Source organism: Camellia sinensis, chromosome 2, assembly GCF_055761805.1.
Source record: "Camellia sinensis isolate YWXY chromosome 2, ASM5576180v1, whole genome shotgun sequence".
Taxonomy (NCBI): Eukaryota; Viridiplantae; Streptophyta; class Magnoliopsida; order Ericales; family Theaceae; genus Camellia; species Camellia sinensis.
The window spans coordinates 115333948-115348996 of NC_138962.1; the positions used below are offsets into that span (position 1 = coordinate 115333948).

Sequence of the window (15049 nt, forward strand, 5' to 3'; positions counted from 1 at the left end):
TACTCGTGCGGAATTAAAACTGCACGGGCAGATTTCAGTCTGTCTGTCTCGATTTTTGTGCTCTTTTCCTCAAAACTGATGCCAAAAGTGTTTTTGGCTCAAATCTTCCTTCTCTCTAAAAACACACCAAAAATTCAACTTCTCTCTGAGATTTAGCTCAAATCTTCAAGAGTTTGAGGGGGCTTCTTACACCAAATCGAAGAGGGCAATGAGGGCTACGATTATGACCGATTGGATTGCGTTTTTGTCGACTTTGATTTCTAGGGTTTCATCCTCTTCCTCTCCAAATCTTGAGGTAAGGATAATATTTGAGTTATATATATTTGCAAGTTTATTCATGTTTTGAGTACTTCATCATGTTTTTGAGTTATGATTTTGGGTTGTTGAACCCTAGATGATGTTAGGAGTTGATTTCATCTATTTTTCCCAAAACTCTTGAGAATATGAGTATGTTCTAAGGTGTGGGTGTTGTTTTAGACAAATCTTTTCAAAAATGGAACAAAAACTTTATTTTTTATGGGAACCCTAGAATTTGGAAATTTTGGGAAAAAGTTGTGAGATTGGCAAAATAATTTACCATGGGAGTAAATGATGGAGGAAATTCTATAGTTGTATCAAATGAAGTGATTTGAAAAGCTTGAGCTTATTGTTATTATTGTGGAAGAACAAATGCTAAAAAAATGATGTTTAACATGCGGAGAACTCATGAATGTTGTTATTGTTATATTGTCTCTTGGGAAAAATATACTATGATATTATATTGATAAGAGATGTAGAAATTTGATCGCAATGGAGGATTGTGTAGATGAATGGAGAAATTGAGAAATTTCAAGGCATTGATATAAAAATATATTGCATTGACACTTGATTAAATTATTATCACTTTTCGAATTGGCATTGTTGAGATGTTTAAATAGAACTTTATTATTGCATTGGGCATTTGCATAATCATTCAATTTTGTCATTGATACAATTGAATTTAAATATTGCCTTGGAAAAATGTTTTGTTTTGAGAAAGGAAATTGTTTTGTGAAACAAGATCATGTTGATTGTTTTTAGGGTAACTATGTTAGTAAGTCCGGATAGGGGTTGCAGTTGGTATTGGTTAAGTTGGCTTGAGTGTCCATGATGAAAGACTGAAAACACGTGCAGAGTCCACGTGCCTTCCTGTTAGCTACCGATAAAGTGGGGATTGGTAGTGCTTGTTATGCCTACTTGCAAACATCAACCTCTGGGGATTACCTGAGTCGTATTTACTGCCCTTTTGAATTACATTGAAATTATTGAATTGTTAAATTCTTAAGTTTGAATTGTGCACAATAGTTTCAAATGCTAAAGACTTATGTTTCTGAAACATGGCATGATATATGCATTCATCCTATAAGATTGTATAAAATGTATATACTTTGTTAAGATTTTCCTACTAGACTTTGTGCTCACCCCATGGGATTTTATGCAGGAAAGGATGTGGTGGTCCCGCCGAGTTAGAGGCGTGGGATATGTTTTTAAAGCACAAGGCTATTTTCTTTATCGTAATTATTTTTGATAAGCCATGGGCTTATTATGTATGGATTTAGAAACCACTTTTGTGTAACCAGGCTTAAGCATTGGAATTTGTAACCGTTGAGAGCATTTATTTATACCTAACTTGTTATGTCACGTGCTATAAATTCATATACTAGGGATGTTGAATGTATATTTGCATATGGAATACCTTTTGTAAATGTCTTAATGATCAATGAGTACAAATGTTGGAGATTTGTAGATGATGTTAATATTGAAAACTTACTTATGTTTACGTTTAACAATGGGAGTCGGTGAATCTTTATGGTGTAAATTTTCGGGACGTGATATTTAATGTAAAAAAGCCAAAGAAGTAATTTAACCCAAAACTACTAATGCTCTATTGTGCTATTCATTAGCTAAATCTGGATCCATTCCTAGCAAAGCAATGTTGACCCTCTGCAAAATAGAAGGGTAAAAGCGATACCAAAAAAAAGCCTTCCATGCAAAAGCACCGCTTATATATATAGATACACACTCCTTCCTATATATATAAACATGTACTATATATATATATCAATTAAAATGTATGTATGTATGTATATGTATATCATATATGCATAATTGAAATTATCCATCAATTCTTTCTTTGGCTACATTACCAATAGTTTTTGTCTTCTTTTTGTTTTTGTTTTTTTTTTTTGTTTTTTTGTTTTTTTTTTTTTTTTTTTGACTAATGTTAGGAATCATGAAAAAAAATATTATGACACTAGAAAAATGACTTTTTGCTACCATATAGCTTGTGACCACCATACTAGCAGTCGCAAATAGTCAATTTATTCCTTATTTTCCTTTATTTATTTTCCTCTCTCCTTACATTTGCCCTAGTCTCTTCACAAACAACACTGATCGTTCTCTCTCTCTCTCTCTCTCTCTCTCTCTCACAAACTGGTATGAATCTCTCAATATCTTCTCTCTCTCTCTCTCTCTCTCTTAATCTCTCTCTCGAAATGTGTGTGTTAAGCATTGAGTCACTGTTGATTTTAAGTAGATGAATTTGGGGATTTTTGAGTGTGTTACAAATTGATAGAAGATGGAGTAATAGTAGAGTGAGTTGAGGTTTGATGAAGATTAGAGATCGAGAAGTTGGATACTTAGCGGTTCACTACGAAGAAATCATCTCCTAATTCGAAGCAAAAGCGAGGTTCATTTTGCTGAAAAAATTGTTCTAGTATTTCAGTTCTATTTCAATTCTCAGTTTAATTTTTCAATTTCTTCTTTAGCTCATTGTTTTGATTGATTGATCCATGATTTTTCCAATTTTCCTGCTGATATATCTGTACAAGTATATGTAAACATATGTTTTTTGTTTTGTTTTGTTTTTTCATTGAATATATGGCCATCTATGGCAGCTTGACAGTATAGTTAGTTTACATGTTTAACAAGCATGTTGATTGTTGTTTGTCCAGTTTGACACAATGAATAGTAATAGTTCCAACCCACAGGTGAAATCAATAATTTACATCTTTTGATGGTACAGTAGTTGGTGTAGTCTTAGTGTTGGGGGATTATTTGAAGGATGAACCATGGTTAAAGCTCCTCTGCAGCTACCTAAAGTATGAACTATTTTATTTGTAATTTTTATTTTCATGTTGCTACAAATCATGACATGTTTCATTTAAAATATTATAGGTTAAATCAATTTATATGTTTGCATGTTGAATTTTATTGATGAATTCAGTAGCTATTCATAACCTGCTGAATAATTTGAATGTGCGAAAGCTTAGGCCTTTTCGAGATTAGGATTGATTACTATGGAACTAGTGAAGATATGGATGATGAATGGATTGTGTCTGGATTAAGATGAAAGCAGTGTCATAATGTAGTGACTACAAGCTGATTATCCAAATGATAAAGCTGGATAATCACAGGGATAGTGATACTCGAGAAACTTGTACTCTATTTGGCAAGAAAATCTCAGTTTTAAGTTATTCGTGTAAAAATTAATCGTTTTTAAAGTGTTTTGAGTAATTTGATTTCTGACCGAACAGTTATGATTTGTGATTGTAATGACTTTTGAACTTGTTATCTCTTTGAAGTGTTAATGAAATACTAAAGTTAGGCCTCGTTTGAGAAGCGGCCGATTTAGCCAAAAAGTCAAAAAGTTACTAAAAAAACTAAAAGCCAATAACTCATATAAAAAAGTCAAAAAGTTATACTAAAGATACTAATTTTTTTTATATCACATTTTGGCCAAAAAGTCAAAAAGCTACTAAAACATGTTTCCAAACGAGACCTAAATATTTTTATTTTACTTTATGAAATATAATGACTAAAATTTCATAGTCAGACATAGGGATATGCATAATACCGCAAAAATCACCAAAACCGCTTTGAATCGCTTTAAACCGCGCATTTTTCAACTTTGGTGGGCGGGTTGGGGTTCGAAGTCGGCGGCTCGATGCCGGTGGTGGGTGAAATTTTGCCAACCTGCGGTTGTAACCGACCAGCACCGCCTCTGATGCAAAAAGAAAAAAAAAAAAAAAAAAACACTGTTACACATACACACACAGCAAGAAATTTCAGCCGTAGATTACACCCACACACATATACTCACACACACAGAATAATTCTTCAATTAAACCTAATTGACACCACACATTTCATCTCATTCATTCATATCGATTCATAGCCGCTGTCTTTGGTCTCATTCCTCACCTCGCCGATCGGCTGTCACCACCGCCGCTGTCTCCTTCCCTTGCCGATTGGCGCCTACTCGTCGTCGTCGACTCGTCGCGTCGGTACGTGACTCTCTCGCTGCGCTCTCTGCTCTTCTCTCTCTCGCTGATCTCTCTCCTCTCTGCTTTTTTCTTTTTCTCTCGCTGATGAAAAGAAAATGGCTTTAACCCGGTTAATCGAACGGTTTGGGTACAAAAAGACCAAATGGGTTGTGGGAGACAAGGGGAATGGGTCGGGGAAACCATAGGTTTATTTATCTGCTGTTCTACATAAACCGGTAAGAGTATGATGACTATGAACTTTCTTTTGAGGTAAGAATACCGTTATTAGGTCTAGTTTTTGTCACACGCATTACTTAACATCCTCATGGAATTTCTTTGCAATGCCGAATAAGTAAAGTTAATTGGTTGTTTATTTTCCCTGATGTAAACCAACAGCATAGGATGATGGTCTGTTTGCAATTATAAATTGTAATATTTTCTGTTCTGTAATGGTATGTCTCACTTCTTTGGATAATGATGAACCATTAGGGATTGTGAAAACAAGTTGTATTCTAAAATTTATGAAGTCATTTGATTTTAAAAGTTTTAGCAGTGAAGCAATGAGCCCCTTTTTTTTGTAACATGTTTCCATTTGGTTTGTAAGATGCCCTTTTGTTGCAACATTAGTTCACTGATTAATAAGGTCATTGATATTTGCATATTGCAATCACTAAATTGCTGTTGATTTGAAGTGGCATGGTTATTTTTTTTAGTTTATTAGTTTGTTTATGTTTAATGTTATATTAGATGAATATTTTAATTTTGACTATTTTAGTTAATTTATAAATTAGATCTTTTTATTATTTGATTCAAGTTTTGTAATTTGAATTATATTTTTATAAACTGTCAATCCATCCAAACTGTCAAGGAAAATCCGTCATTATTTGCCAACTGAACCGCCAGCTTTTTATAAGAAAAATGGCAAATTTTAATCCGCCACCCGCCATACGATTTTTATTTTTCTCCTAAACCGCACCGACCCGCACCGTGCACACTCCTAGTCAGACAATGTAGATGACATAATTGTTAAATAATGTACAAAATGCAGAGTCAAGTTTTAGATGTTTACATTTATTAAAGCAGATCAACAACACATTGTATATAATTTTGTGCATGTAGAAGGTGCTAGTGTGAGGAAGGTTAAAAAAGACATTACTAGAGTAACTTTTTGTTCCATCATTGTATGATATTACTTTAGGTGTTGTCAAGGTTACCATTATTGGAATGATTCTTTAGGAAAACTTGTGCTGGCTGTTGCTATTCTTTGGGCTTCACTACTAGAAAAGAAAAAAAAAATCTGATTAGGCTGAGTTAGATTCCTCAGTTTTTGAAAACATTCACGGACCAGTTTAATTCCTCAGTTTTTTAACTGTATTTAAATTTAAAACATCCACAACCACAATCCAGACTACTGTGAACCTACATTACTCTTTCTCTCTCACAGAGATTAGGAAGCTTATGTAAACTTAACACACCATCCACAATACAATGAACCTGCATATCTCTCTCTCTCTCTCTCTCAGAGATTAGGAAGCTGTACTGAATCTAGACAAAACATAACCTTGAATTGCAATTCATAAAAGAAAAAAAAATCCAATCGAAATGGCTCTGTTATTCCGTTAAGACAAAAAACAAAAAAACTACTGCAAAATTCATGTGTCCCATACATCTCGTACCTATACCCAATTTATGTCTTGTTAACATAGGTTCATATTGGGAAATATAAAAGTCCATATAACGAGTTTAAAGTGTTTGATTCCTGATTTTTAGAAAATTCTATCACTTGTATTGTGTAAAAAATTTCAATCTTTATGCTTTAACAGCTTATTTTATGCTTGATCTGATTGTTACTTTGTTAGTTGTTTTGCTTTGATTTCTGCTTCAGAAATCTATGGATATAGCTCTCTCTCTGTCTGGCTTGGCTGCTCTTTTTTTTTTTTCTTTTTTTTTTTAAGTACTAAAGTTTTTTGTTTTGCTCAATTGTGTTTTTTGGATAGGATCAATGATGATTGATAAAAATTACGTTATCTATCTGTAATTTCCTTTAAAGGGATTGAAGATATTCATATTATTCTGAGATCCATTTTTATGTGTTCTTTTTATGGAAGCTATGGATTTATGTGAGCATTAGTGATGAGTAATCTTTTGTTATCCTTGCACTTTGATTGCTAGTGAAGAAAACTATGGGGAATGTTAACTCTGAGATGCTTTTCATTTTTTAATTTTCTGTTTTCTCCTATTTTCTCTCTAGGTTGTGTTTTCGACTTCATTATTGTACCACTTCAAAGTAATATTTTTTGCATGATGCTTTCATTTGATGATATGAACCACTCCAATGGCCAAACTAACATTAAAGAATACATTTTGAAAACCTTCAAATGTATATTTGTTTGAGTAAAACAATGTACATTTGAATAGTTTCTGTAGTATTATTGTTTGGGTAAAACCTTCACCGGACACAATATAGCTTTGCAAATTTTAAGTAAACATTATTTCGTACACAATATAGCTTAGACAATTGCAAGAATTAATTTTTCACCAATTTTCTCAATTATTTATGACTAACTCCAAAATATCATAAATAATATTTTTTTTATAAATATATGTCTAACCAAAACTATTAGTCTATTAGCTATATTTGTTGAGCCAAAACTATCAAAAATAAAATAAATAACTTGATATTTAATTTAATGGTGTTAAAATTTAACGATTTTTTATTATTATTTTAATTAAAAATAAAAATAATTAATTTGATTAAAAAAAATTAGAAAGTCTTAATCGTCAGAAAAGTCTTTGAACCTATTTGTCTGAAAAATATCTTGAAGTAATCATAAAGTTGTGGTAGGTAGATAGCAATCTTGAAGTAATTATAAAGTTGTGGTAGCTAGATAGCAGCCAACAAGACCGTAACAGTTCTGCCCAACTATCTGTCTAAAAAATATCTTGAAGTAATCATAAAGTTGTGGCTAGATAGCAAGTAGCAGGACCTTATCAGTTCTGCCCAACTATTCGTCTAAAAAATAAGGTGATTTAGTCAATATTCACTCCTAATAAAATTTTAATATATTAAAGACAAGCATAAATTTTTTTAAAAAAAATGTCTAACACATTATTATTATTATTAAAATATTAAATTTTAAAATAATATTGTAGATGTTTGTTTTTAAAAAAAATTAGTATTTTTAAAAATTTTCTCATTAAAATCTATCAAATAAGATTCATATTGATTATGAAATTCTTTATAAAAAAAAATATTACCATTGAAATTGATTAAACAGTAACATGTTACTCTGCTCATAGTTACTCTAACAGTAACATGTTATTTTATTTCACAATAATATGATACTCGGCAATATTGTCTAAGAAAAAAAAGAAATTTTATCCTAAACTTGAACTCGGCACAGGAAAGGTGGATCTAGACTGTGCAACTTGGGACTGTTGTGGAGCGGGACCTCTCTATCTCTTACTGTCTCGACTCTCCCTCTACACCTCTTGACTCCTCTTGGAGCCCCTCATCCACTCCTCCTCTGCCTGAACTATGGTCTCAAGATGAGTCATCGCCTCCACAAGGTGTCCATAGTCTCTAATCATTGACCCAGCTACCTTAAAAAGAAGCATGCTCCTCAATCTCTTCTCGAACTCGATACAACAACGTTCCTCTATTGCCACGAGTTTCAGTGCATATCTAAAAAGGCTTGTGAAAGCTGCCTCAAACTCGGCTACTGGCAAACTAAGCTACTTGAGCTTCAAAAACTGATCTCTCAACTTCTTCCTAGCAGTGAGAGGCAAGTACTTGTCCTGGAAAGCATTGACAAAGGCTTTCCAAGTCACCCCATTACGCCCACGCGCATACTTCCACCATTGACCCGCATCTCTCTTCAGTTGGAAGGATGCAAAGGTCACTCTCAAACCGTCGTCCTCAATGCCAATCATCTTGAACATCTTCACCATCTGTTCTAACCACTTATCCACACCTAAAAACTCGTCCAGATTCGATCGAAAAAAACTCCATCTTCAAGAAGGACAGCCCTACTTCAGCAACTTGGGCCTGGACTTAATTCTCAGCTCAAAGAATGTCCATAGATTCCCGCAAAGCTCCAGCCATCTCATGGGCCAAAGCACCCATGGCCTGCTAACCAACTGGTTCGACCACATTGGCCTGACCAATCCCTCCCTCTTGTGCTGGAACCTCATTCGGTAAAGGCACCTCATGCCTTCTGGGCCTACCACGCCTACCACCACCAAGGCCATGTCCGAACATCCTAATGAAGGTAACAAAAAGATTAGCACATTTACAAATATGCCGAAGCTAACTCACTCACGTTAGTAATTCACTCCACATAAGTACGTAGTCACATAAACACATACGAATTTCCTTCCTAAATAATGATCGTCCCGTGGCATTGCCAGAGTTTCAATTAGAAACAACAGTGATCAAGTGCTCTTCTAATAAGATTTCTAAAAACCCGTAGACCTAATCAATATCTTAGGAATTAAATCACATACCTATATAACCACATAAGCATACCATACATACCAATATCTCTATCAAGCGAGACAAACCCATTATGGTAATAACCACTTCCCACATACCTAAAGTATTCAAACTCGGTACGCTTTAACGCCCCAAAATAATTACTACAACCCATACTCAACATCAATAAGTGATCACAATAATAAAGTAGTTATTTTTCATTGACTTATAATTAAGCTTTACAAAATACTAAAATGATAGAGTGACAAGATGAAAGTTAGACAAATAAGAAATGCCCTAAAGGCTTACAGATTTCCAAGAGGATGCTTGGTTACAACAAAAGTGGACTTAAGTCTAATACAATTAATGCCCTCAGCTTGTACAAAAATAAATATAGCAAATAGACAAAAGAAGCTCTCTTCTCAAGTCTTCCCAAACTATTGTCTTGGAGGAGGCATATCATCAGCACCTGCAATATTTTTCCCACATAGGGTGAGCCAAAACCCAGTATAAATAATCTAACACAGTATATGAATCTTAACAAAGATATAAGGTGAATGCATATGCAATGCTTGTGCCAAAACATTTTTATATCTCTTTCCAAAACTATGCAAGGCCATAATAATATCATAAATCATTTCCCTTGGAAGAAAAAGATAGGGTTTGAATCATGCTCTTGGAATTTCAAAACAATATAACCTTTCTTTGAAATTTTGTTCGAAGGAAACCGCAAACTGGAACCCATGTAAACGTAGGCTATACAAGCACTACTATTACCATTTCGCGGAAATTTTGTCTGCGGGATCGGCACCCATGTACACGCATGATTTTCGGGACTTTCACATTGGACACACAGGCCAACTTATTTGATGTAACAACAATTTCTTCTCAGATTCACCCATATTCTCCAAATAGTAACATTTCTAATGTATAAGCGTAAGATAGTGCTCAATGCAAATGAATGAGAAAGTAGTTTCAATTCTCCTAATTCACATGTAATTTCTACCACAATCATAGTTATCCTCGACCGATAGCTCAAAACAAATATTTCTAAACAGATATACAATCATCAACAAAGATAAACTCTCCAAATTTTCAAGAGGTGAGTGACAATACATATCTAACTCCACCATCTTCATCAACCTCAATCCAATTTCACAAATTCAATATCAATTTCATAATTTATATAAAATCAACATTTTAAGCATTTAGGGCAAAATAGTTTTCCTTTCCAAAATCAATCCCAAAGATCAAAATCAACTATTTATTCCCAACTCAACATTATTTTCCATATCAAAGTCATTTTCAATGATCCATTTATAAATAAATAAATAAATAAATAAACCTCTTTTGATTTTTACCCAAAACCCTAGATTATTCCAAATCTTCCAATAATCTCAATATTGTTTAGAAATAACAAATAACTAAGTTAAAACTCATAAAAAAAGTGTGGAAAGTATCCCTACCTCAAGCTTAGAAGATGATTAAAGGAGGGGTGGACTCTCAAAGATGTCGAAAATCAACTTTGCTCCAATTAGAACGAAGCCCTCATCAAGCTCTACCTTTTTAACAAAGGGACATTGGTGAAAAGATCGACGGATCTATGTATATTCAAGGGAAATAGATGGGTTTTAGAGAGAGAGTGAGAGATATTAGGGTTTTGAAATGTTTAAAGAGAGAGAGAGAGGTGAAAAAGTGACTCAAAAGGGGCTGTTTATGAACTGATATACTCATAGTTTACTCGAGCACAAGATGTATCGCTCGAGCGACCAGACACAATAAGTTTTATCACACGAGCGCAAGAAGCTTTGCTCGAGCGTAGAATACAAACTCCCAGTAGTTTTACAGACAGAGGTCGTCGCTCGAGTGAAGAATACAAACTCCCAATATTTTTGCAGACCTGCAAAATTACTGGAGGTTCACAAAGACCGCTCGAGCGCAAGAAGTGGCGCTCGAGCAAAGGAACAAAAATATGGGCAACAAAAGTTTGAAAAAAAAAGATACCAATTTGTTCCAAACGCAATCAACACATACCAAAAGCCAAACTCAAAGAGATATAAAGGGAAACAAGACATGGATAACTATGTAGGACAATGAAACCCAGATCTAAAACAACAAATGGGTCAGGTCCAACCAAAATCGCTATAGAAAGTTAATAAAGTGGAATTACAAATAACTCTCCAACTTGTTGTAGCGTTACCTACTTAAAGGGAAATTATATTTCCACACACCCTTTATTCTTTTTATATATCATATCTCAATTTACACATTTATGAATTTAATTATATGTTATTATTCTCATTCCATACATTATGCCTGACTCATAATATGTACACACCACTAAATAGGTATTTTTACATACTACACCTTAAAACCTCTAAATCATTCACTATGCACAGCTTTCCCTAAGGACCAACTCTGATGATCTCAGATATCTTTTGGCAATCCAACACTTTCTAGCAAAACATGACTCCATTAAAGACCTACATTGAAGTCCACCGCATTTTTGAAAATAAAGAATGTGTATCTCCATCCCCCGCAAACCGACCCGTCTTAAAAACTAACTCATTTTATTTATTTTTATTTTTACACAAAAAAATAAAATTGCGGACACTAGCTGATTCTTCCGATACATTCAAACCCAAAAAAGCACAACCTTTTTGGCAGATTGTTGATCTTCTTGGTCAAGGGTGAGTATTTCTTACTCGCTAAAACACTATTGTTTTTCTTCTTCTTTTTTTTCTTTTTTTTTTGAACAATCTAATATCAGTTCCTTACGCGAACAATTGCACAGTGATTGTAATTTTGTCCATTTTATTGACTTTTTTTTTTTTTTTTTTTTGATCAGCAAAGAAGAAGGGAAACTTTATTGATGAAAAATAAACAAGTACAAGCATCAACTTACATTAATAAAGGAGGGAAGTGCAAGGCATCATATTCAAATTGGGATTCTAAGAACTACCCAGATGGTTTTTTGGCTTATTGGATGAGAATTTCGATTTTCTAGGGTTGTTCATGTTGGTTTTTTGTTTGGTCATTTTGTAATTGTATATTGATATCCGTTATAGGCATTTTGTTTTATGGTAAAATTATAATAATTTTTTTTATTAAGGGTGTACACAAAAATTAAAAAGGGTGTACACAAAAATTAAAAAGTGTGTGAAAATAATTTCTCCTACTCAAAGATATCCATTCAATAAGGGCTTTGCTTAGAGATGACAAAATTGGAAGGGCAAACTTTGCAACTTTTCTTCTAAATTTAGGCTTAGTTTTGGGGTATACACTTTTTATTGATGATTTTTGTTTTTTGTTTATGTAAAGAAAATGTGAAAGTTTATATAGGCCCTGTTTGGCAAAAGGATTTTTTTTATTTTTTATTTTTTAACTAAAATCTATAAAAAGACAAAATAGGCTAAAATAGCCAATAAGACAAAATGTCATATCAAACTCATAATCATTTTAGTTTTTTTCTCACAAAAATCACATCCAACTACAAAAAAAAAAAAAAAATCCAAATATCTTTCTAAATACAAAAGTTTTAGCGTACTAAAATTGCCAACTTCCCAAACGAGACCATAATTTTTTTTCGAATAATTTTCAAAATAAAAAATGCTAAATGTTCAAACTTATTAGATATTTTTGAAACTTCAATATATGAAGTGTAAATGTTCGCATTTTTTTGAAGGGTTAATTACATTTAACCTCCCTGTGACTTGGCTGAAAAACACACTAGCTCCTTATAGTTTAGAAATATACACTTAACCCCTTATAATTTGGAGTGAAGGGAAAAACCAACTCTGTGAAGAATATTTGTAAAAGCTCTGTACTACCCTGACCTTTTTCTTAAATTTTCCTTTTTATGCCATCACAATCAGAACCAAAATTTTGACTTTATCTTTTTTTCTTTATTTTTCTTTCCTTCTTTTCCTCATTTTCTCCTTTCTCTTCCATTAGCTCACAGCAAGTATCCCTTCTTTTCGACAATGCTACGTAGCTCAAATTTTGTGGCTCAAAAGTGGCTCAAATGGTCAAAACGACGTCGTTTTAAGTACAGAACAACATAAAAATAGCCAAAACGACGTCGTTTTGGCCATTTGAGCCACTTTTGAGCCACAAAATTTGAGCTATGAGACATTTTCCCCTTCTTTTAGCTAAAAGAATCAACCCAAAAAGATTTTTCATTTTTACATACCTACTGCCTCTATTTTGTAGATTATAATCAAAATATTTTTCCAAATTAAAACCATGCGCGCGCGCACACACATCTATATATATACAAGGTTGGTTGGCCCGTGGCACAACTTTTTTTTTTTAATTAATTTTTTTTTTTTAATATTTTAAGATAGTGTTTTTTTATAGAAATATAGTAATGATTATTTGGCAAAGGTTAAAGAAGAATGACTATATAGCACTTATTTTTTTAGAGATGTGTACTATAACATTACCCGTATATATATTTATTTATAATAAGAATGCAAATATATAGAACTAGTAACAACAACTTAAACTAATAGATGTTATGATTTCTAATTTCATTTTTTATTTTTTATTTTTTATTTATATGCAAAACATGACAAATTTCACAAATAATTTTTAATGATTTCTGAAATTTATGTTACGTGAGACTTTATTTGTTAATTATTTAATTGTGTCAACTAAAATAGTCAATTCTCATAAAATTACAAAGTTATAGTTTAATTTGTTAAAAGGGTCAGATTCTAATATTAAAAAAAAAAAAAGTCTATTTGATTTGGTTTTTTAAAATCGCTGTTTAAATGAATTTTTGTTTGTTTTGTAGTGAAGTAGGCGGATGCAAGGCACAGGGGACTTGTATAGTATTATTTATTTATTTTTTGTTAATTTGATTTTTTGGTCGAGATTGAAGAAGAAGAATTTTATTTCAATTCAATGGCAGTTAGCCTTCATTTCAATTAATTAAATATTATTTGAAATTATTATTATGAAAAAGATTTTGCTTTCCAATAGAAGATTAAACATATTAAATCATTTATATTATAGGGTTCATGAAGTATATTATTTATTTTAAAAAATTAGCTTAATTGGACATGTGTAACCCATAATTAGGTACTAATTGTTTGTATTGACAAAATTAATTTAAGTTTCATCATTGGAATTACTCCTAAGATTAGAAGATTTGGGAAAAAAATTGAGACTCATAATTTACCGTATCATTATGAGTAAATTGTAATACTTAAATTATAAATCTCTAATATTTTTCATACAAAATTATGTTAAAAAAATTTGAATACCACCACAAGTTGTGAATACCACACACCATATTGCACACGGCCACAACATATAACTATCAGTATGGATAAAGTAGTAAATTTAAATAATTAAAGCTATCAAAACTTTATGGACAAAAAAAAAAAAACTTGAAAAACAAACACAATTACAACAAGCCCTACCAACATATAAACTAATATTGTTAATGTGATGTCCCGGGGTTTTGGGCTTGAGTTGTATGCATTTCTTTCAGTGCTGTGTTACCGAATCGGGTCATTGAGATTCCTTTCCTATTCCTACTTAACCTCTCTTAACTTTTCTGGGTTGAAATTTTTGAGTTTTGGGCATTAGAACTTACCTTGGGTTACAAAATCATTTTTCTGAGTTTTTGGGCAAAATCGCTCGTGCGGATTTGAAAACCGCCAGCATGGATCCTCACAGGATTTTCCAAAATTTTCTAGGTTTTCTAGGCGGGAAACCACTCAAGATGATTTTGGGTCTCGCTTGAGCAGATTTTTGGTGAAATTTCTAGGCAGCTCTCTGGAGCATTCCACCCTTAAGGAGAAAATTTATGCTCATGCGGAATTAAAACTGCACCAGCAGATTTCAGTTTGTCTGTCTCGATTTTTGTGCTCTTTTCCTCAAAATTGATGCCAAAAGTGTTTTTGTCTCAAATCTTCCTTCTCTCTAAAAACACACCAAAAATTCAACTTCTCTCTGAGATTTAGCTCAAATCTTCAAGAGTTTGAGGGGGCTTCTTACACCAAATCGAAGAGGGCAACGAGGGCTACGATTATGACCGATTGGATTGCGTTTTTGTCGACTTTGATTTCTAGGGTTTCATCCTCTTCCTCTCCAAATCTTGAGGTAAGGATAATCTTTGGGTTATATATATTTGCAAGTTTATTCATGTTTTGAGTACTTCATCATGTTTTTGAGTTATGATTTTGGGTTGTTGAACCCTAGATGATGTTAGGAGTTGATTTCATGTATTTTTCCCAAAACTCTTGAGAATATGAGTATGTTCTAAGGTGTGAGTGTTGTT

The 15049-nt window shown here is 32.8% G+C and overlaps 2 non-coding genes across 2 annotated transcripts; both read left to right on the forward strand.

Annotated features, from left to right (window-relative positions):
* The first annotated feature begins 6277 nt into the window (after window positions 1-6277).
* On the forward strand, window positions 6278-6368 carry LOC145820786 (small nucleolar RNA snoR27). The gene has a single exon (XR_014362846.1). It is a non-coding gene; the product is annotated as a small nucleolar RNA snoR27 (small nucleolar RNA).
* A 36-nt stretch (window positions 6369-6404) lies between these two features.
* On the forward strand, window positions 6405-6493 carry LOC145820779 (small nucleolar RNA snoR26). The gene has a single exon (XR_014362840.1). It is a non-coding gene; the product is annotated as a small nucleolar RNA snoR26 (small nucleolar RNA).
* The last annotated feature ends 8556 nt before the right edge of the window (window positions 6494-15049 follow it).